The following is a 24,387-nucleotide window of genomic DNA, read 5'->3' on the forward strand; positions in this document are numbered from 1 at the left end:
TTTATAATAAAAAAAAAAACACCCTACCAAGCCATTTCCCAAAGTAGTTTTGCCATTTTATACTTGCACCAATAATGTAGGAGAGTTCTGGTTTCTCCATATATTAGCCAATATTTAATGTTTTTAGGCTTTTAACATTTTAGCCATTTTATGGGTCTAACTGGCATTTATTGTAGCTTTAATTTGCATTTCTCTGATGACCAATGACACCGAATGCTTTTTTATGTACTTATCAACCATTTGTAAATCTCCCTTGCCAAGTGCCTATTCAAGACTGCCCATTAAACAAAATTGTTTGTTTGTTTTTTTTATCATTGAGTTGTAGGATATTTTTATATGATCTAGAACTTGTGTATATCAAGAGTATTTTCAAATGTTTATCAAGACAGTTTTCTTCTAGTCTGTGGCTTGTCTCTTTCATTTTCTTAATGGTGACTTGGATAAGAGGAAGCTTTTAATTTTGATCAATTTTTTTTTTCTATTATGATGAGTACTTTCTGTGTCCTAAGAAATCTTTCCCTACTCCAAGATCAGAAAGCTATTTTCCTTCTAAAAGTTTTATTTTATTCTACTAGCTTTATAGATTTTAGCTTTTATGTTTCATTTTTTCCTTCATTGATATCCAGTTATTGAAAATTAACTTTTGATATCAAAACTTAGAATACAATAACTGAAAAGCCTGAATGCTAATTACATTTGCTATAAAGTTGTTTGGCTAATCGATACATATTTTTGCTTGAGACATAGTTTTCTTGTAGGCGGGCCCATTGCCAAGACTAACCAGTTAATAATCAAGTGATTCCTATTGAAGTTGAAATTAGAGTAAAGTGACTTCCAAAATCTTATCTTGTCCAATGGATTAAAAAGACAGAAAACTCATGTATGACTTTCCTTTTCTAAATTCCCTCCTGAATAAAGTAGCAGCAACAACAATGAAAACAAAACCTGATATGGTCCCACAGTTTTATGATATTTCAGTGTCTGCAATTACTACTTAGTTTTTATCTGTTGCCTATTATATCTTTTCTGTTGACATACGGAAGAAGCTCCTTATTCATGTAAGTATGCTAGTTCCAAACATAATGGACAATGGTATAAAACTCAGCATTACTTGGTTTCAGTAGACAGAAACCCACCACAAAGTTGTTTAAGCAAAAAAGGAATTTGGTTAGATAATGTAACTTGAGACGTCCAAGGGCTGAGGCTATTTGGCCAAATGTGAATTGAAAATTATATAAAGAAAATATTTTCAAACGGTTAAAAATTTTGATACTTTTTAAAAATAGTGGAAATAGTTAACTCCCCTCATTCTAAAAACGCACTATTTGTAGATGTTAAAACTGTGTGGAGACTTAAAAATAAAAAAAAACTGTATGGAGACTCTAACAGTCAGAGGCAGGGAAAATTACTTAAATAAAATAGACATATTTGCCACATATAGTAATCATGTAATTGTCGTTGGTTTTCCAGAGAATTATCTGCAATTAAAAAAAGAACCCCTGGTTTGTTAACTCAAATCAACTGTATTTTTTTTTTCTACATTCTAATTGCAATCTAAGAATCAGTTTGTTGAATTGGGTGTAGTGGGCATTTATTTATGATTTTTATAAAAAACAAGGAAACACAGAAGAGTAATAATAGTGCTGTGCAAATGACCTTTGGAATCCAGCTAGGACTCCAATGCTCACTTCTCCTCTGAGATTATTAGCATCCTTGTTTGTTTGGCATTTAGAAAGACTCCAAGTCTCACTTTCTGCTGTTTGCAAAGAGCTGAGCTAGTTGAAAAGCAGAGATTGACCGTATTTCGTATGTTGTTTTGGTCTGCCGGTGTTTGTTCCTCAGCGCTGCTGTGGACACGGCCAGCACTGCTTGGAGCGGATTGTTTCTGTGGGTTGTGCAGCCTGGCTGCTGATGTCGTAGTTCCTGATAGTGGCTACCAAGGAACCCTACTCCTTTCCATTTTGCCTGGTCCTCATTTCACCGGAAAACACAGTGGCTGTAGCCGCACATAGATAGACTTTTTTCCTCTTTCCCTTTCCCCCTCTTACCCCTCCCTAGACCTCTCTGGGCTTTGACGTCATGTGTGCTCCTTTCGGTTGCCATAGCAACCCCATTCCCCAAGCCCTCTGTCCGTCTCCTCTGGTAGGTTCCACAATGGTACAGGCAGCATCGCGCTGCACAATGGTTTCCAGGCAGTGAAAGAGGGTGATTCAGCAAGCCACTCTTCTTTTTTTTTTTTTTTTTTTCAAAAAACCTCCCCTTCTTCTTCTTCTTCTTTTTTTTTTTATGGGGGTGGGTGGTGCTTGTTATATGCTTACCTTTTTCTTTTCTTTTTTCATTTTTACAATTTTCCTTTTTTCTCCTCACCCCTCAATACCTAGGGGCTTGAGTGAGTTTAAGATTGGGTTTTCTTGGAAATCACCTGTCCATCACTAATTTTAAACAATTTCCCCACCTCCAAAGAATCTATTCCTTATTACAATTTGGAATGTGGTTAATGAAAAACAAGTAGGGAGGATTTCTGGGGCAAACACTGCTGGATCAGGATCGTAGTTCTCAAGCACGGAATGGTAGGTGCTCTTTGCTCATTCTGGGTTCTAACCTGTTTTTTGGAGGGTGGGGTGATGCCTATGGATTGCTCCTGGTGGGGCGGGAGAGCAATCATGGGAGAAGTGGGAGAGATGGGGTGGAAAGCAGGTTAATGAAGTGAAGTACCTCTAAGGCAAGAAGCTACCAGCCTTTTCTTGTGTGTGGAGCATCTCTCCCCAGACTTGGGCGTGTGGAAACCTTTCTGTTTGGAGTGAGGGTTGGCAGGGGGTGGGAGGGAGCTTTCTTATTGTGACCAGGGGTTTTTAGACCAATGCAGAGCTACAGAAAGGAAGAGAAGAAAAACAGCCGGGGGGGGGGGGGGGGGGGGGGGGGGGGGAGAGGGGGAAGGAGGGAGAGAGAGAAAAGGAGAGGTGGGGAGAGAGACGGAGAGAGAGAGAACAGCTGTGCTTGTTAGAAGTGCCGACCTCAGTCCTGTATCTGAGAAATGCTCTGGGTTCCATAAAACATCAAAAAATCATGTCTTTAAGTATACATTTATGTTTACTTCCTGAGATGTATAATTTAAATGAATATTTTGGAACATATTTACATATTTTTAGTAGAGAATAGTATTTATATATTTTAGTTGCAAAACTAATGGCATTACTCTTGCAGAGACATTCTAGGCTGAATTTGGGCTGGGAAGAGGAACACAGGACAGGGGTCAGGATAGAGATTAGAGAAAACATTGGCACTGCAGTCGCAAAGGTAAGGGGTTCCTTTAAGAAAGTGATCTCCTATCACAGCAGGCAGCATTTTTTTTTTAATGGCAGGGTTCCCATATTCTGTGCTGGGATACTGTGTCCCCTAGAAATGTCAGAGCTCTTTTGGGAAAAAATCAGCAATGAGCATGGCAATATACTCATCAGAATTTATGTATTTGTGCCTGCAGCAAAAAAAAAAAAAAAAAAAAAAAAACAACGTGATTTATTGGAAAATCTTCAAGTGAATCAAGGTTAGAGATATTTTAAGAAAAACTGTATATGCATTTTTCCCCTGTACATTGAAATCTAGAGGCTGTCTCTGCTTTTACCTCCTAACACATAACTTCCCAGGTACTTCAGTTTAGCTACCGAAAAAGAATGGCTTATCCCATGGCAGTAGGCTCTGAAGGAATCACAAGGTTGTTTACATGGGCTGTCTTTGCTGCAGAGCCCGACAGTGTCTTTACAGCAGCACTGCATGCTTCTGGTGTGTTGATGATAACTTTTATGAACAAACCGGAAAGAAGCAGTCTAAGTCATGGGACAGGCCACAGTTCAGATTGCAGGAAAATAAGTGCACTCAGCATTGCCAGCCCAAGGTCCAATTTCCTCCTTGCATCCCTAGTCTGCTACTTGCCAGACCCAGGAAGATCTCACAGAATGCTGATCACCGTATTAAAAATGGTTGCAGGAATGACCACTTCTCTCAGAGAGGCTTCTGTACATTTTCTACCTTAGGTGAGCATATATGCTGCGAATATAGATAGTGATGCTCATGCATGAGCTCAGAAGCCTCAGACTCTACTTCAGAACCTTTGGATTTTAGGGGCAGGACAGTTTGGATGAGCAGTTTTGCTGCTTTTGGTACGTATTCCTTTTCTGCCTCGATCTCACTCTTAATTGACATGAAGTACCAGGTTAGCTTATTTTCTTACACAGAGCAAACGATTTTCTCTTCCCCACAACGGAACAGCAAATCAGATGACAAAGGTGGCATGACCTTAGATATTAAAGAGTCTTCATGCTTCCTCATTTGCACATCTCTCTCTCCTGTTGTTGCAAAGTATCTTTAATTTGATGGGCTCCTGGCATTACAAAATCTTCGCAGTTTTGGTAAAAAAAATTTTTTTTGATGATGAGGCAGTGAGAAATCATATGTAGAGTGGAGAAATCAGCTGCCTCCAGCTTCCTGCTTGCTTGCCCCAGAACAGCATCTGCTGTTGGGAGGAGTGTGTTTGTCATGCTGGAAGGGGATGTTTATGAACAGATCCCAGAGGGACCGAGTGTGTTTTGCTGTCATTGTCTGGTATGTCTGCAGCTATTAGTATTTAATGGTTTCATAGTACGTGGTCAATGATTTTCAAGGTTAGAATGAACTGAGACTTGGTTGTGGATTCTATAAAATAAATGTACGTTTTTAAATTACAGGAAATTCATAGGATTTCCCTTGTTAGTATATCTTATAAGAATATCATAAGCGAAAGGTATCTGCCTAGCCAAAATAATATGAAAAAGCCTCCCATGTTTAAAGGTAAAGTGTCCCATATTTAAAGGTCTTTTTTTGTTTTGTTGTTGTTGTTGTTGTTTAGTTTTATTGTGGCTTTATGTAAATGAATATATTTCTTTGGATGTAATCTTAGGGAAAAAGTCTTTTAATACTGATGATAAAAAATAAAGACAAACTGGGGTCTTTCTTGTTTGTGAAACATGGGGGCAGATATTCTCTCTTCCTGCTCTAATTGTGACTTCAGGTCACATTTGGAGCTCAAAAGACTTTGCATGAAATTGGTGGGTTCAAATAAAATGATTGCTTACCTGCTTATGAGACTAATGGGTCTCAAAGCAAGTTTTCCTTCGATCAGAATAGGAAGTAAACAAATTGACACTTAAAATTCTTTCTCCATTGTACCTACTATCTCCTCTTGTAGTCTCCTTTAAGCTTTTGGTTGGACGCTGCAACACTTGGGCAAAAAGAACCATAAAGTGTCCAGTAATGACAGAAAGGAATACAATGCTGTATTTGCTGCAGACTCTTTCTTTCTTACCACACATGCATCTCTTACACCTCCTTCTGAGGACCGAAGATTTAGATAAAGTTGGGCCTATGGACTACTGGGGGAATGCTTATTGGAAAGGAGAACAAGACCCATTTATCCTTTTAGTATATTAAATATATTTATTGCATTATATGAGTATGAGATGAGACACTGCTGCTGATTAGAGAAAAGATCATGCTGCACATTGATTATTTCTCTTTGAAAGAGAAAATGTAATTTAGAATTGTAGCTTGGATTTTCAGAAATTTATCTCTCCGTACATATTTTCATGGCAAATTTGTAAGGTTTTGACTAAAGATTTTTCAGTTTGAGTACGTTTTATCCTTATGAGAAAATCAAGGCAAAGGGTGGGGGGGAGTGAAAAATTCATATGTTTTAGGTACTATCCTGCCCTCTCCCCCATGTCTTATTGTGAATCTTGGTAGAAACTCCAAATGGAGAACTCAGGTGATATTAAAAATCCTTAAATAAAAAGAAGCATTTTGGCTTGAAAAGTGCTACAAATTTATACTTATTTTTGGTAAAGAATTTTCTAGGTGAATTGATGCTTTAGATCCATAATAAGCCACTATGGCCTTTCTCACTGTTCTTATCTCTGAGATGTGAAAGCCATAGGTTTATAAAGCTAATGTTCCTAGGAGTGGAAAGTAAAGATTTGAATGGAAAAAGAGATGACTGAAGGTTCCTTAGAAACATTCTTAACCCACAGTTGCTCTGAAATCCCATACAGTGTGCAGGTGTAAGTGAAATTCCCCTACAGGCCAATCAGGAATTTGCAGAGTAACCTGCTCAGTAATAAACAGGATTTTTGCTACATTGTGTGTGTGTGTGTGTGTGTGTGTGTGTGTGTGTGTGTGTGTGTTAGAATGCAGGGAAAAACCCCCACCACCCAGCAGTGATTTAAAGTACTAGAAATTCATCTTAGTGACTTCTCTTCATAGAAGTAAAACTGCTCCTAGTTTCTGGATGTTAACCTGCCTGGGTTCTCCATGTGCTTCCTGAAAATGGGTTTCTTCAAGTAATTGTCCTCTTCTCATACACTGGAAGTAGGATGTGAGCATTGGTAGTGAAGTCAAGCTCTTAGGCCCATTTATTTGGCAAGGTTTCTTCAGTGTCTGTACTTCCTCTGTCATTGCAGTTATCACACTATCTAGTAATTACATATTCCTGTTTCCTGTGTTCTCTACTAAAGTATAATCTCCACCAAGTACTGACTGTGTCTGTTTGGCACATTGTTGGGGCTCAATAAATAGTCCTTGGATGAATGTCTCCTGTGTACAGTGTTCTCTACTAAGTGCAATGGAAGGAAGAGTTTGGAGCCATTTGGGAGCATATAATCATTTAGGGAGATGAGGTTAAATAACAAGGATGGTATATGATCAAGGGCTCCTATTAGTGATTTGACACTAAATATAATAGGAATTCAGAGGAGAAATAAATTCCTGTCCTCTGAAATGGTGGTAGGTGACATTGGAGGTCACACTGGGATGTTCACAGAGTAGGAGAGTGTGGTGTGGAAGGAATTCTTAGTAGTAAGTTGTAAGCACCTGGCCAGGAAAGGGACTCTTAGTTGGGGCAGAGAGAATGGTTTTATTTGGGTATTGTGAGCATACTTTCCAAAGTTCTAGAAATTAAAACTCATGGTTTGATAATGGGTAGAACATTGGAAATTGGTACAATCTTGGAGAATCTGGTCCATTATAATCACAAAAAGTAACAGTAACAGATTGAAGTTACAAACCTATTTTTGTAACTAGATCAGATTAGGAAAAACATACATACAGGTCTGTTTCCAGCTTCAGACCAATTTCAGTTTAGTTTTATTCTATTTCAAATACTTCAGAGGTTTTTGAACTTCTTCTTTTATCGGTAAGCATGTAACCCATTTTTTCCAATGAAATCTTATGTGAAAAGCAGAATATGCAAACATGCAAGGGTGGAACTGTTTCCATAGAAGCTGAGTAGGGTGCCTTGTATCTCAAAACCAAACTGATATAACAAAACCCAAATATCATGTCAGATTTTATGTCAAGATTTTAAAATATCCAGCTACTCTGGTATTGGTAACCCCAAAGTTCTTGTGCTTGTGATAAATTTGAATAGAGTAAACCAGCCTGGGATGTTTTATTCCCTCATCCTGTGTGCCATCACTCATTTTCAACTATCTTTGTCAGTCTTTTGGTTTCCTAATGCAGATGAAATTCCCATTTAAGTGTTCAAATCAAACTCATTCTGTGTTTTTGCTTTGATTTTAGGCTAGCGTGAGGAACACCAAAGGCAGGACCATCTCAGATCTTCATTATGGCAACTCATGCAAGAAGCTGTTGAATTAGAACCATTTCCTATAGATGAGAAACCATACAAGCAGTGGTGAGTTGCAAATTTAAAAATATTCCACAGCAGAAAACATATGATCTTTATAACTCATGTAAATATTGCATGTGATTTAGTGTATGGATCTGAAGAAATACTGCTCCAAATAATGTGAAGTAAAGAAATGAAAATAAACAGGACAGAATGTTTGATTGATGGTGCAGTGCTATTACTGCCACATAGAGTAGCATGAAGTCTTGGGGTACCTGGGTAAATTGTGTCACACCAGGGACAGGAGGGTGCTACTTCCCTGGATGATACCAGTCTGTGTAAGATGGCTGCAGTGAACAATTTCATGTTGCTGAGTTAACAGTCGAGTGACATTATTTTTCAGTGGTTTTTATTATTTGCAACATAATTCCACATTTTACCAATTTACCCTGTAGGTAAAAGAATTGGTTCTCTGTGAAAAGAACCTTTAATGCTCAATACCTTTCAGGAATACACACACACACACACACACACACACACACACACACACACTCACTCTTATGTAAACATATAGGAATATATATAAGAATGTATATAATATATATATATATATTAACATAGCATTTAGATCCTTGCAAATAAGGGGAGAGAAATCATATCACAGTTTTATAAAATGCAATTCATAGACATTTACCCTACAGATCCTTGTGCCTAATACAGCAACATTAAAAGCAGATCCAGTTTTGGGGCACCTGGGTGGCTCAGTCCGTTGAGTGTCCAACTTCAACTGAGGTCATAATCTCGTGGTTTGAGACCTTGAGCCCCATACTGAGCTCGCTGCTGTCAACCCTGTCAGCGCAAAGCCAACTTCAGCTCTTCTGTTCCCCTCTCTCTGCCCATGTCCAGCTTGTGCTTTCCCCAAAATAAATAAATATATTTTAAAAAGTAGATCCAGTTTCTCTGCTAGTTGGAATAATTTTTAAAACTTATTATCTTATAAAAATATCAGCACACACAGGCAGAATATTTTTTATAAAATACTTGATGCTTTATAGTCATCAAAGTCAATAATCAATAGACTCCAGCAGAGATGAAGCAGTTATAGTCTGTCAAATAACTTTGAGAAATAGTGTATGACAGCAAGATTCCAAAAAGAAGCTGTTTTGAACTGGTGATCAATATATCTCTTTCGTTTGCTTAGTGGCTTATGTAACTCTGGGTAGGTAGGCTTTCTTGTGAATTAATGCCTAAGCTATAACTATAGAAGACTGATGAAATTAACCCTGTACTTTTTTCACATCATGATTTTCATTACAGTCTGCCTACAGTGATATCGAGAAAGTAGATATAATAGCCATCGCTATGCTGTGCTTAATCACCATGTACTAAATGAGTGTTTGTTATAAAGGAGAATAGTATGTAATTGCCAATAATGAACCATCTAGGGTCTAAAGGAAGGGCAACTTTATATGGTTGAACTTAATGCTTTGCATTATGTGTCACTCCCAGTGATGTAGAAAACATATATTGCCCCGTCTTAAACATTTACTCATTAAGCAAACATTTATTGAGAATCTGTGATGTAGACATTATCCTTGACTCTTGGGATAGATGAAAGAGGTAGTACCTGCCTTAAAGAAGCTTTCAGTCTAAAGAGGGTGGTGCTTATGCTAAAATGTGCCATTAATTGGGGGGAGATAATGTTCAAAGAGTGTGGTACTTGCACACTGGGCGGTTAAATGGGTAGGCATGCGGTGCTAAAGGAAGTGCAGCAGAGGAGACTCTAATACAGATGGGCTGGGAATTTGTCATGGCTTCCTGAAGGGAGTGATATTTTAGCTGAATGTTAAGGACAATGAGAAATAATCAGTGGAAGGGAACAGTGGGAATACTTTTCAAGGGCCCAAAGGTTTAACAGAGTATGATTTTTTGGGAGCACTCTGTGCCATTTACTGTGCTAGGGCATAAATGGGGGTGTAGAAATGAAACTGAAGAGGGGTACAGGAGACATATCATGAAGGATCTCTTAAATAAAGCTAAAAACTTTGGACTTTATGCCAATATGAAGAGCTTTTAAAATATTCTAAGTAGGAGAATGACACGATCAGGTTTGTTTTTTAATTGTGAAATATATCATAGACATAGAAACGTGCATAAAACAAATATAGTTTAAGGAATAATTATAAAGCAAACCTCATATAACCACCATTCATATTAAGGAATAGACTCTTAGTAAGTACCTATGTGTTCCTTTAAGATCACATGCTTTTTCTTCTCCACTAAAGGTGACCACTAACCACTATTTTGCCTCTTATCACATTTGTTCCTTGTTCCTTTGCTTTTCTTTGTAGGTTTTCCATCTTACAGTCATAGTATATATATATATACATATATATATATGTATGTATATATATTCTTAATCAACTGATTTTGCTGAACATTTTAAGATTCTTCTACATTAATGTATGTAGTTTATTCATTTAATTATGTAGTATTCTACTCCATGAATATACCAAATTTACTTATCCATTTTACTGTTGGTGAATATTTGGATTGTTTCTGTATTACTTATGCTAATTTATGTGCATAACCTTTATTTATATATATAAATAAATATATTTATGCAAATATATTCATTAAATATATTTATTATGAATAATATATTTGTAATAAAGTTATTAGTTATATATAGTTATATATATAGTTACTCATAGATTCTAGTATACATGTGTAAAATCTTCTTCAGGAAAGGAACTACTGAATTTGGGGGTATGTGCTTATGATATTCTTATAAGATATACTAACAAGGGAAATCCTATGAATTTCCTGTAATTTAAAAACATACATTTTCCAAATAATGCTAGAATATTGTCCCCAATCGGTTATATCAGTTTACACTCCCATCAGCAAGGGAAGTTCTCTATTCTCACCAACATTTGATTTATAAGTTCTTAAGTTTCACTAATCAGGTGGGTACATAATTGTACTCATGAAAGTATTAATTGGCTTTTTGCTGATTACTGATGAGGAAGAACATCTTTTCATTTTTTATTGGTCATTTGATTTTCTTTTGTGAAGTACCTACTCAAGTGTTTATGAGATTTGTCTTTCAAAATAATAACTAGCATTTATTGAGTTCTTACTGTGTAATTGCTTGTGCTAAGCACTTTGCAGGCATTTAATCTTCATATCATCCTTATGATTTACAGATAAGGGAACTCAGGTTTAGAGATGTTAAATAACTTGCTAACAGTCATACAGCTAAGAAACAGTGGATTTAGCATTTGGGGGCTTTCTGACCCCAGAGTTCTTCAATTTCTTGGATAGCATTTGGAAGAAGATTAGACTGAGTCAGAGAGAACACCTAATGTGGTCTATTGAAGGAATCCAGTTAAAAAATCATAGGAACATAAACCAAAGAATCACCAGTAGAATGTAAGTACAAAGCAACTGGACTCAGTACTGAATGTTGTGGGTAAAGAAGAGGCAGAATATATAAAGTCTTGTTACTTGTTGGTTAGGTATAGTCAACATTAGTCATACAGTGTATATTTATATTCCAGGTGTTGTGATTAGGTGTAAAGAATTATGATTCCGTGTTTCAATAAGAGATGAATTTAGTTCTGGGTACCTGGGTGGCTCAGCCAGTTAAGTGTTCGACTCTTGATTTCAGCTCAGGACATGATCTCATGGTTCCCTAGATCAAGCCCTGTGTGGAGCTCTGTGCTCTGCCTCTGCTTCTCTCTCTACCCCTCCCCTGCTCTCTCTCTCAAAATAAGTAAATATTAAAAAAAAAAAATGAATTTAGTTCATGGGACCATCAAATTTAGGGTAGAGAGACCACAGTGTTCATTCAACTCTTTGCTGTCTTAAAATGTGGAACCTGGTGCAAAAAGAGCTTAAGTGGCTTGTTCAAGATCACATGTTGTGAAGTGTCAGATAAAGACTAGATATCAGGCTGGCAAAGAATGCAAAGGAGTAACAACTTGCCTGATTTTTAAATTACTTGAAAATGCAATCAAGTTACTTTATCTGCTAAACATTTAAAAAATTGTTTTTAACTTTTATCTATTTTTGAGAGACACAGAATGCAAGCAGTACAGAGGCAGACAGAGAGGGAGACAAAGAATCTGAAGCAGGCTCCAGGCTCTGAGCTGTCATCACAGGGCCTGACACAGGGCTTGAACCCATGAACTGTGAGATCATGACCTGAGCTGAAGTCGGACGCTTAACTGACTCAGCCAACAGGAGCCCCTGCTAAACGTTTTTGTTTTTGTTTTTGTTTGTTTTTTAAGTCAGTTGCCTCATCATCGTTGTTAGCTGGTTTATTTAATGTAGTCTAGAATTCTATTTGCCTGCCCATGATTCTACCAATGGAGCCACCAGATCCGATTTGCTATTGTTACCATGTAACTGCTCTGCTTACCTTTGATATGCTCCATTGGCTATGTAATAAGTTCACTTTTCCTTAACATATACCATACTCCCATTCACCCCCATTTTAGTAACTGGTGATCTTTCGAATTGCCTGGGGACACTAATGTGCTTCATTCTCATCACACACACTCAAATGTTTCTTACCTCTGTGATTTACTTCATACTGTCTATTCTGCCTATATTCATCCCACCCAATCTTTACTTAGTCATTAGCCAACTTTTAAGGCATTTGCAATTGAAAGAATGTTCTGGGGACCAGCAGCGTGAGCATCATGGGCATCATCTGGGGCTTGGTAGAAAAGCCGTATCTCACGTCCCATCCAGACACCCTGGCTCAGAATCTTTCAAACAAGATTCTCACATGATTTCAAGTCTTGGAAGTACTGCTGAGACTCACTCTAGACTTCTCAGGTGTTACCAGAAACCTTCCCTGACTCCTTCCATTGGGAATGCCTTCCTGGTGTTCTCAAAGTAGCCTAGGTATATCTATCTCATTGTATTACATAAATAGTAGCATGTTTTACTATTTATGTGTCTGTGTCTGTGCCTTAGCTTGTGAGTAATTTGACCCAGATCTAATTATCTTTTGGTTTTCCATGCCTAGCACAGTGCCTAATACTTGGTAATACTGAACAAATGTTTGTTGAATGATTGTTTGATGAAAGAAAGAAAACAGAGCAGGAGATAGATACATAGAAAGATAGGAACAGAAGTAGGAAAGAGAATTATAAGGAGAAAAGGCATAAAGCCAAAGGAACTTCATAGAGAAAAAGGTAGACTAAAAAAATGTTTTTAATATCTCTGGATACAATCTGGAAAGCCGCCTGACAGTCTACAATCTTATGTAAGTAGATTATGTGATAAATGTGAATATTGTTGGCCAAATCCCTCAGAAGCAAAGATTACCTTAATTTTTTATATAATTACAGTATAGTTTTATTGTTGTTGTTTTTGTTAAGTAAATTTTGCTAAAATTTGTTTTACTTTCCTAAACAAAGTATTCTACTTAACTAATCAGAGATTGTTCAGAGTACTGTGGAAAGTGGATAGAGGGTGCAGGTTTGTTTGAAGCTGTATAGAAGACAGAAATAAGAGGCCAGTGAGTGGAGAATAGGCACCATACATAAAAGACCTTTCTGATGGTTAGAATTATTTGTAAGTCCATGCTTTTAGAAGAATAGTGAATTTTCCAGCACTGCATTTAACCATCTTCATGTTTGACCAAATACTACAAACATGTTAGAGATGATACTACTTGATGTGAGAGATTGAACTCAGTGACTTCTAAGGTCTAGAGTTCTTGTGAATTATGAGTCTATAATTGTTCAGAGTAGTGCTGGAAGGATGAGGGTTATAATACATGATTATAATAGTGGATAACATTTATTGAGTGATTACTTGTGCCACTCACCGTGCAAAGCATTTTGCATGCACTAATTCATTTAATCCTCACAGGAATCCTACTGAGCATTTCCATTTTATAAATGATGAAACTGAAGCATGGGAGATTTAGTAACTTGCCCTAGATCATGCAGCTAGTGTTGGTAGAGCCCAGGGAGTCTAACTGGGGAGCACTTCCTTTTTTATCACTGTGTTGAATCCTTCTCAATATTAAAGATGAAAGTTGGACTCAGTGGAGCTTTAAAACATTGATGTGGTTTAAATTCCAAGTAAGTGTGCTAACAGGAATTCTAAGAAATGATAACATAATCAAAGTAAAAAGAGATAGAAATGAGTGTAACGGGTTTGTGGAACCAAATGCCTTACATATGAGATGAATTAAGAGGATATTCAGAAATTTGTCATTATGGTGCCATTTTGTCTTGTTTTTCAATGGCTACAAGCTACCAAGATGGGAAACCAAGATGGGAAAAGTCCTCAGGAGTATAGTTCACCCTAGTAAAAACAGCATAACTAGCCCTCATATTGTATAAAAATTTAAAGGCTTTTCACCAATTGGTGAAACCTCAGGCTGTATCTCCTGGGAAGATGGATTTGGGACTGTCACTGTTTGAGAGGTCCCAAGTAATTTGATGTCCTACTAGGAAAATAATAAGGTGGTTTTTATAAGTTGGCATTTTACTGGAGTTTATTTGAAGAGTGAGTTAGCTTAAATTTTAGCATGTCTCAGATTCTTCGTAGATAGTTCTGTGTATTCCAATAACCACTATTAGAGGAACTACTATTAAAATGAAAGTATGAGATCTTAATGAAAATTTGGTTAACACAAAAAATGTTTTCAGGGGCACCTGGGTGGCTCAGTCAGTTAGGTGTCTGACTTTGGCTCAGGTCATGATCTTGTGGTTTGTGAGTTCGAGCCCCATGTTGGTCTCTGTGCTAACAGCTTGGAGCTTGGAGCCTGCTTCGGATTCTGTGTCTCCTCCTCTCTCTGCCCCTTCCCTGCTCACACTCTGTCTCTCTCAATAATAAATAAATGTTAAAAAAATTTTAAGAAAATAAAAACAAAAACAAAAAACGTGTTCAGATTAGGGCCTGTTGGAAAATTTAGTCCATAGTGTAGCAGCATTCATTACATGTGATAATCTATTATTTATAGTGCAGATATCAGAAATTATACATGCTGGATATTTCACAGTTTTCTTTCTGGTTGTACTTTTGGAAATTCTAGGTGGTTTGTTTGTTCTTTAAATCCTTAAGGCCCACTTGTTTTTTTGGTCCCCTAAAGCCCACTTTTAAGCACCTTTAAATTTGAGAGTGGATGACTTTGATGATATTGTCTTTAGAAAATCATTTATAAGTCTTAAGAATCAAAATAATTCTTTTTTTGAAATTTAATTTAATAAGATTTAAAGATATTCTACTCCCTTACTCCCCTCTAAAAGATTGAATAAAACATGTTAGGCAAAACCTGTGTGAAATAGTGGGTAGGAAACAAGTTAAACTATTTTTTGTCTTTTATGAGTTTCAGCCAAATACATCACGTCATATGTCTGTTGACTGTCCTCTTGCCAACCAGGGTCCAGGTCAGCAACGTGGACTGTCACAGGCAATCATATCTGTTATGTTTCACTTCTTTTTAGTCTTGGTCCTGAGTACAGATGTCTGGCTCTGTGTTATAATTTAAGGAGCCAAAACACCCTCTAGTTTTCTGCTTCTGAACCTGATATAATATGTGAAATTCTCACTTACTTCTTTGGTTGAAGACTGTTTCTATTAAAATAGAAATGTTGTGAGGTAAATTGTTCGTTCCTTTTAAGTAAAGCATGAGATGATACTCAAAAGGCCAGGACCAAGTGGACTACCTTGGTGAGGGTCACCTTGGCCAATGAAGGTACTTCATGAGAAGGGAAAGCAGCTTCATGGACAGCTGGAAGGGAAGAATAGGCCAGATGGAGGCTTACAAGAGTCTTGAAGACAGACTTACCAATGCTCAATTTTGCTTTACCTGACCCCCTTTAGTTATCTTTAGCTTCATATCGTCACTCTAAATCAAAAGATAAGATATTTGAGTTATAGGAAGTCACTTCTAATTATTAAGACTTCATTATCCATGAGGGAGATAGTTTATGCACAGGCAACCAAACTGACTGCATCTACTTTCCAGATTTGTATCATTCTTTATATTAAAATTATCTGCTGCTATTAAAGGGCTAGTGTATACAAATGTTTGCTCATTGATTTACCTATGAGAGGGATCTATTAAAATTTGCCTTTAAAAATCATGGTTTCCAAGCTGTACTGGGATTTGCCAACATATCAGGTGAAACTATTGGCATCTTGATTACCTAAGCTATCATATCAATACAACAGATTTACATGAGGGTTAACAGATATTTTCAATGGACAGATTACTGTGGTAGAATCTTTGAAGAATGAATAAGATACAATTATTTCCTCCTTCCCTTCCTCCCTTTGTTCCTTTTCCTTCCTTCATTCCTTCCTTTGATGCTCCCTTCCTTCCTTCCTTTCTTCCTCCTTCCCTTCCTCCCTTCCTTCCTTCCTTCCTTCCCTCCTTCCCTCCTTCTCCCTCAAATATTTACTGGCTCTCTCCTCTATGCTAGGTGCAGCAGCAATAAAGATAAATTCTATTTAGTCCCTGCCCTTAAGCAGCTCATTACCAAATCTGGGGCCTTGGGATGGGGAGCGAAAGGGAAAACACTTGTAAATAGATGAATCTCACACATAGGATAGTTGCTTTAATACATCCTGAGTTCAGGGAATAGTACAATTACAAAGTCAACTACTCTATTGGGATTCTGCAGAAAGACATGAGTACCAGTGTTCTAAGCAGCAGTTCTCAGACTTTGTGGTCTCATGATCCTTTTACGCTCTTAAAAATGGTTAACCATGAGCTTTTGTTTATGTGGGTTATATCCATTGGTATAAACCATATTAGAAATTAAGATATAAATTTAAAATATTTATGTAATTCATTTATTAATTAGCAACAGTAAACCCATTACATGTTAACATAAAGTATATATCTTTTTATGAAAATTATTTTTTACAAAGCAGAAATAGTAGTTACAAAGTGGCATTGTTTTATATTTTTGCATATCTGTTTTATGATTAGTTTAAAAGAAGATGGCTGAATTCTCTTATATACTTACAGCTTCAATCTGATGTTATATAACACATCATGCAGCCTCTTGAAGACTCTACTGTACATCTGAGAGTAAATGTGAGTGAAGGCAGCAAAATATATCTTATAATTATTTGGAATTAGTTTTGACCTTAGGGATCTCCCCCTCTGCCTAAAGGAGGTCTTGGAGATCCTCAAGGGTTCTTGTGTACTATACTTTGAGAACCACTTCTAAAAAGTATCTGTTGTGTGTAATGAATTAATATCTCTTTTATGCATCTAGAATGCTACTAATTGTGTACCAGCCTTAGAAAAACAGAAAATAGTATGCTTAGTTATTCAGAGGAGGAACTCTAGATGAGAAAGACTATAAGACTGTAACCTCGATGAAGGCAGAGAGATCAATTTATCTTTTTTACTCACTAGCTGTCACAGGGCCTGACACATAGTTGACTTTCTGGAAATTTCAATGATAAAACATTCTGCTAAGACTGCTATGTACTTTCATAAGTCACTATAAATCTGGGCAGAATATGGTGAGTGCCACAAATGTTAAATGCGTGTTGTGGAGTTGGAGGGAGTAGGTATTTTCAACTGAGGTATTAGAAGGGATTCATGGGGGAGAGGGCATTGGAGTGGAGTTGTAAAGATAATTTGGTAGTCAGTGTTGGAGTTGGAAAGGTTATTTCTAGTAGGAGAAACAGAATAAGCATGGATAAGAGTGGATTTGGGGTTCAGAAGTTTAGGTTGTGACTTAGGGATGGAGAACATGGCAGTCAGAGATATGGTAGAGAAAATAGATTGGAGCCAGACTGAGGGAGATTGTGAATGATCTATGAAGGAGTTTGGGTCTGTTTCTATAGACAATGAAGAGCAATTCTGTTTTCCGAGCAGGCTTACGAAAATGATCTTAGCAGCAATGTTGAGAGTGGTTTGGAGAGGAGAGAGAATGGAGGCAGGATGAGCACTTACAGGAAAGAAGGAAATGATAATCCAGTTTGAAGAAGACAGTAAGAACCGACCAGTGGAAAGGGATCTAGTATATAGGAAGGCTTCCAGGTTTCAGGTAATTTGGAGTAAGAAGTTGTAAAAGAGGTAGTGTTTCAGTCAGTAAGGAAGGAAAATCCTGGATTATTTATGAGTTCATTATAAGTCCAGTCACAGTATTAATAAGCAGTTTCACACAGGTCCTTGGGCTTTGGTTTTTCCATTTGTAAAATGTAGAAATGGATTGCTTGCCTATTTGTGTCACAAGAGTCCCTGTAAGGATGTAAGGATAAATGAGCTGTTTTGACAGAAAAGCGCTGTTAATCTAAGCCATCAATAATAAAAATGAGAATGTTTGCCAGGTGCTTTTGCTCCTATGCTGAAGGCTGCTATGTAAATATGAAATACTGCCTGGAACTATTGTCACTGTTAATAATAGTAAAGTCATTACCACAAAATGCCTACGTAGCAAACTTGTTCTCTGTCAATTCTAAAGTGAGAAGATGAAGCCAGGCATGAAGTCCATTCTATTTTGTTTGTTATGAATTTTGCGTGTTGTAAACTATTTTCCTGGTTAGTAGAAAGTCATTTTAATAGTATTCAGATTTCATTGTATCTCATTATTTTCATCACTCTATTCTGGTCAGGTTTTCCATCACTATCAGGGGCCTCATTATCCTGACTTTTGCATTCTATGCAAATGGAAGTGGGACTACATTTGATGTGTCAGTACTTGCATCTGTGCTCTTGTTAATTGTGGCTCCTTCCATTAAGTTAACACATAGCTATATGGTATGCTCCAGAGATAGAATGCTTGGGTTCAAACCCAAATTCTATTACTTCATATGAAATCCTGGCTAAATCACATGGTCTCTTAAGATTCAGTTTCTTTACCTGTAAAATGGTACTAATAATGGTGCTAATCTCATATGGCTATTGTGAAAGTAATGAATGCAAAGCACATAGCCTTAAGTGCTCAGTAACTGCATGGTGTTGTTTTGTTTTTGACCAAATTTATTACCATTGTCATCAACATATCGGTTTTTTTTTTTCTAATCAGGATCTTTTTCCATACTTTTTAAATTCATTATTTGTCTTCCAATAATTAATTTGTGACCACACAATTAATCATCCACCTTTTCTTTACCTAGAATAACATTTTGAAGAATTCCCCAAATTTTAAATTTTACTAATTTTACTAATTATATATATATATCTATATCTGTATCTATATCTTATCTCCCTCCTGGGCTTTGTTTTACCCAGCAAATCAAGTATTTAGTTCTGCTGTGAATATAAGGGATCCAATGACTTGTTCTAACCATCTGACTGGTATTATTTCCCATGGCACACTGCTATCCTCCCACACAATGTTTCTGTAGACAGAATTCTCTTGCCATCTTCCTTTTTTACTCAAGTATTTTGTTCAATCTGTTCTCAAGATCTCTAACAGTCTGTTTCTGTCCTTGATATTGATCATGCCTCTAAAGGCACCTTCCCATATTAGCTCGGATCCATTGAGATCTGTTTGGAACATACATCACGCCCCCAGATGTATAGTGCGTGGTTGGGGCCACCACCAAACCTGTGCTCTGCTCACCAAACCAAGGATCATTTTTTAATTTACGTAAGTACTTGAATATTCACCACCATTTCTCTCTACATTGTCTCTAACTTCTATGGGACAGGAACCAAATGAAGACAGTGGTCTTGCTTCCTATCAAAAGTTGATTCGTATTTGTTAACAGTCAATCTATTCAAACTGTAGTGGGCGGAATGAAAATGACTATTGAAAATAGCTGCTATCAGAGGAGGAAAAATGATTGAGTAGAAAGGCAAATCAGAATAAATTAGCATTTAGTCAGTTTTATCTTTTACTATTCCAGTATTGAGTATTTGTTTAGAAATTGTAGAAATTGTTTAATTTAGATGAATATACCAGGAGGGAGTTTCCTTTTTGAAAATTGTGATACATACTCTGGTATTAGGTCACTGAAATTTCAGTTTAGCACCTTGACTTTACCTATCTTTCAGAATAATGGGGTACACTTACTTTAGCCATCTGTTAGTTGTGTGATATTGGCCATGTTACCTAATGCCTGGTTTCTGTTTTCTTATCTGTAAAATGGGAACAACACGATCATCTGTCTCAAAATGTAGTTCTGAGAATTTAAATTAATTTTCACAAGAGATATAAGATGTAAGAGATAGGAAGTTATTAGAACAATGCCTGGCACAGAACAAAATTTCAGTACCTATTAGCAAATATTATTACCCACCTGAAACAGCATGATGGTTGAAAGCTTAATTCTGTATCACTTACTACTTGGGTAATTTTGGACTCTTTTTATAACCTCTCTGAGCCTCTGTTTCATTTTTAATTTGGACAATGATGATATCTACTTCACAGGGTTTATGTGAGGAATAAATGGAAATCACTTAGTGTATAACTTTCATTGGCTATTAGCTATTATTTTTTTAATCCTTATGACACATGCATTATCTAGTAATTATGATAATAAATATTTACAGAGGACTTACTCTGAGCCAGGCAGTATCCCAAGTATATTACATGTATTATCTCATTTATTCTTCACAATACTCACAATGAAGTAGGTACTATTATTATACCCATTTTACAGATGAGGCAAATTGAGGCATAGAGAGGTTAAGAACATGTTCAAGCTCTTATAGTTAGTAGGTGGTAGAGCACAATCTGTGCATTTATGCATTGAACTTTATTGCCTCTTATGAAGATAAAACAGTTGAATGAAATGTCTGGAGAATAAAATTAGACTCTCAGGCTAATGATTGAGGTTGTTACTGTGTCTTACCCTCTTGTAAACCCTGGATCTATTCATATGGTGACATCAACCTGGTTAAAAAAGAGATTAGTAAGTAGCACTAAAGAAGAAAACAATGTGAAGCAGTGTTTTGAGAGGGGAACCTGATGTCTCTGTCGTTGTGTCTGGAAGTGAAGTCTCTGATCCTTCTTGCCCAAGGTAATATCTTACTGTCGTGGGGATGCTATAAGAGCAAGGTTTACATGAAGACTAGTTTTATTCAGCCTCAACTTCTTCCCTTTTTCTGGCTGCTTGCCTCAGTCACTGCATGACTCCGAGGCCCCAAACAATTGCACATATTTGTTATTTCTTTATTTTTAGTTTTTGAAATCTTATTTTGGTGGGATTTATACTCCGTATGTCCCTGGTGATAGTTGAGATGATGTTGTCCTGTACTGCAGCTCCCCTGTTACACCCTGTGTGATAGGATGGTAGAATAGTCCCCGATGGTAGGGTGGGGGCACTGAAGGACTTCCTCCCGCAAGCCACACAGATTGGGATTCACATTTCCAATCTGACATTGGGCAATTAATTAATGCTTTTAAGACTTAGTTTCTTTTTATAGGGGCACCTGGGTGGCTCAGTCGCTTGAGCAGTAGACTCTTGATTTTGGCTCAGGTTGTGATCCCAGGCTCATGGGATGGAACCCCGTGTTGAGCTCTGCACTGAGCTTGGAGCCTGCTTAAGACACACAGTTTCTCTCCCTCTCCCTCTCCCTCTCCCTCACCCTCTCCCTCTCCAACTCCCTCTCCCTCTCCCTCTCCCCCCCCTCCCCCTCCCCCCCCCCCCCCCCCCCGCTCGGACTTTCTCTTTCTCTCTAAAATATAAATGAATAAATAAATAAATAGACTTAGTTTCTTTTTATAAAATGGGCAAGTAGTACATACTCCATAGTTTTTGAGCTAATTAAATATAAAAGATTTTAATACAGTGTTTGGCTAGAGCAGAGAGTTCAGTTTTGTTATTGTTATAACACTAAAATCTTTAAAAAAATATTGATTTACTTTAGATCATTATCAAACAGTTTTGTTATTGAAATAACAAAAGAAACTTAGTGGCTATTATAGCAAATACCAGGGGTACTTTTCAATAAAATAAAATTAATTTCATTTTCATTCTTATTAGCCTGTGACCTCTACTAGGATTGGAAAGAGTGAACTATGGAAAAGGCAGAGGGCTGGGAAATGCAAGAAAAAAATGAGTCTACAAAATAGTACTCTGGTCTTTATATAAGTGAGATAATGCATATGGACATGCTTTTCACATTCTCATTTTCCCTGCAAATATAACATTAAAAAAATAATTTCCATGCGCATCCTGAGAAGAAAAAAAAAGTATGGAATTAGTCAAGGAAAGCAAGGAGAAGAGGAAATATTGCATTATTTGTTAAAGCATGGATTGGATTGGAGGAAATTAGAATCTGAGCAATTGGACTGTTGGAAAAAGGCAAATAGATATTGGAAACACATATGTGATAAGGGTAAAATGACCAGCCTGATAGTGTTGGAATATTTGGGCATATCAGTGGGGACCTGAGGGCCAGGGAAAGGATTCCAGATGATATCCAATCGGCTCAGCCCATCCCCAGCATCAGGGCTTGGATCCCAGATACTGATTCACAGGGTGACACAGAATTAAAGAGCAAGATTTTCTAGTGTAGACTAGCAGTGGTGAATTAATTGGCAGCTCTCGATCTAGGCACTGGTACAATGACTATCTGCTGTAGTCTTTCTCTGTCCCTGGGTTGCAAGCTTGGTCTAGATTATCTGTTCATGTTGGGTGCAGATGTCCACTACCTTAAGGACCCAGGGTTCTTGTCACTTTCCATTTTCCCATTCTCTCTCTGGTGTGAGGCAGTTTCTTCCTTATGACTCTAAAACACAAAGAGGCTTACTACACACCTTCTTCTGGATGTCCACTGATGTAAGGGTGGATAGAGACCTTGAGAAGTGTCTGAGGAGTCCATCTGAGGTGATTCAGATATGATTTGCCTTTGTTAGGTGATCAAAGTGACTGCCAGCCTAGTGCAGAAACTGTTTCTAAATTTAATCTATGACAAGACTTCTAGCTACTTGGAATTTACCATGTGGGAATAAAGGTAATCGGGATGTACTGTCAGTTACCACACTGATTTCAAGGATATTTGATTTCATTTATTCATTCAATAAATATTTATTGGGGGTGCCTGGGTGGCGCAGTCGGTTAAGCGTCCGACTTCAGCCAGGTCACGATCTCGCGGTCCGTGAGTTCAAGCCCCGCGTCAGGCTCTGGGCTGATGGCTCAGAGCCTGGAGCCTGTTTCTGATTCTGTGTCTCCCTCTCTCTCTGCCCCTCCCCCGTTCATGCTCTGTCTCTCTCTGTCCCAAAGATGAATAAATGTTGAAAAAAAAATTAAAAAAATAAATAAATAAATATTTATTGAATACTACTATGTGTCAGGTCCTGTTTTAGCTGTGGGTTACTATAATGAATATAATAGATAAAAAAAAATCATTCCTGACTTCAAGAGCTCTTTCTGGTTGCAAGAGACAGACAATAAGTCAGATGAATAAATAAAATATGTTGTAAATTAGATGGTGGAATGGTCAGGAGAATATTAAAGCAGGGGAGTGGATTAGGAAGTATGGTGTAGGTTACAATTTTTGCTGTGGTAACCAGGGAAGGCCTCCCTGGAAAGCCATCAAGCAAAGACCTTGTTTGATATGTCCTCACAGCCTGGTGTTCCTCTCTTTTTGTAATTCCATTTTTGTCCCTTCCAAGCTGTATACTTCATAAAAGTGAAAAGCACTTCCTGGATAAATGCTCTAAGTTTTATCTTCTTGGATAAGACCCTCTATGTAAGGGTCCATCAGTACCCCTAATTGCTTGGTAGAACCTCTAAACAGGTCTCAAGAATCACTTACAGAAGAAAGTAGGTTTGTCAATCTTAAGTTTTGCTTAAGACAAATTCCCAAAGAGTTTTGCTTAGGACAAATTTTGCTTAAGACAAATTCTCAAAGAGTTAAGATGGTTTAGCTTTCCCTAAATAAATCTATCTCTAATTAAAAAAAATTTTTTTAATGTTTATTTATTTTTGAAGGAGAGAGAGACAGAGTGTGAGTGGGGGAGAGGCAGAGAGAGAGGGAGACACAGAATCTGAAGCAGGCTCCAGGCTCTGAGCTGTCAGCCCAGAGCCCGACACGGGGCTCGAACTCACAGACCGTGAGATCATGACCTGAGCTGAAGTCAGATGCTTAACCGACTGAGCCACCCAGGTGCCCCAATATATCTCTAATTTAAAAGAAAACAATTTAAAACTTCTTATATTATTTCTCTCTTCCATAAAATTGATTCTTCCTTTACTTAGACACTATCTGCTATTAATTTACAAAACTAACATCAGATTCTGGTTGTTTTTTAAAGGTTATTATATGACATTTCCATGTTCTTTCATTTGTTATTTGATCTTATACTGATTTCAACACAAGTTACACTTTTCTTTTAATGTTAGAAAAGTTTTTGATTTTAGCTTAATTTATCTTGACTTGTTTCTAATTCAGGGTGGCATCTCTGCCCCCTTCCACTCATATATACTATATATGAGTAATTTATCACATGATCCATTGCACAGAGTGAGAAATAGAAGGAGAGGGTGAGAAAGAAAATAAGGAGATAAAAGCAAAAAAGCTTTAAAAAACCCACTTATCTTTATTTATTTTATGTATTTATTTACTTTTTTAAAGATTAAAAAAATTTTTTTCAGTAATCTCTACACCCAATGTGAGGCTCAAACTTACAACCCGAGATCAAAAGTCACATGTTCCACTGACTGATCCTGCTAGATGCCCCAAATCAACTTATTTTTAGCCTGTCATTTATATCTGTAGCACATTATCTGGTTGTCCTTTATTATGTTACATTTTAAGGCAGGATTATTATGGATTT

General features: G+C 37.1%; 1 protein-coding gene across 3 annotated transcripts in view; it reads left to right on the plus strand.

Moving 5' to 3' along the window:
- The first annotated feature begins 2,114 nt into the window (after positions 1 to 2,114).
- The window catches only part of MAPK10 (mitogen-activated protein kinase 10), a 316,646-nt gene continuing 294,373 nt past the window's right edge, over positions 2,115 to 24,387 (plus strand). For 2 of the 3 annotated variants that reach the window (XM_045473446.1, XM_045473447.1), the window contains exons 1-2: positions 2,119 to 2,570; positions 7,606 to 7,720. The gene's annotated coding sequence lies outside the window, so the exon portion shown is untranslated. Of the gene's footprint in view, positions 2,571 to 7,605; positions 7,721 to 24,387 lie in introns of all 3 variants that reach the window. The other variant, XM_045473444.1, reaches the window with a different exon arrangement.

This window comes from Leopardus geoffroyi, chromosome B1 (assembly GCF_018350155.1).
Source record: "Leopardus geoffroyi isolate Oge1 chromosome B1, O.geoffroyi_Oge1_pat1.0, whole genome shotgun sequence".
NCBI lineage: Eukaryota > Metazoa > Chordata > Mammalia > Carnivora > Felidae > Leopardus > Leopardus geoffroyi.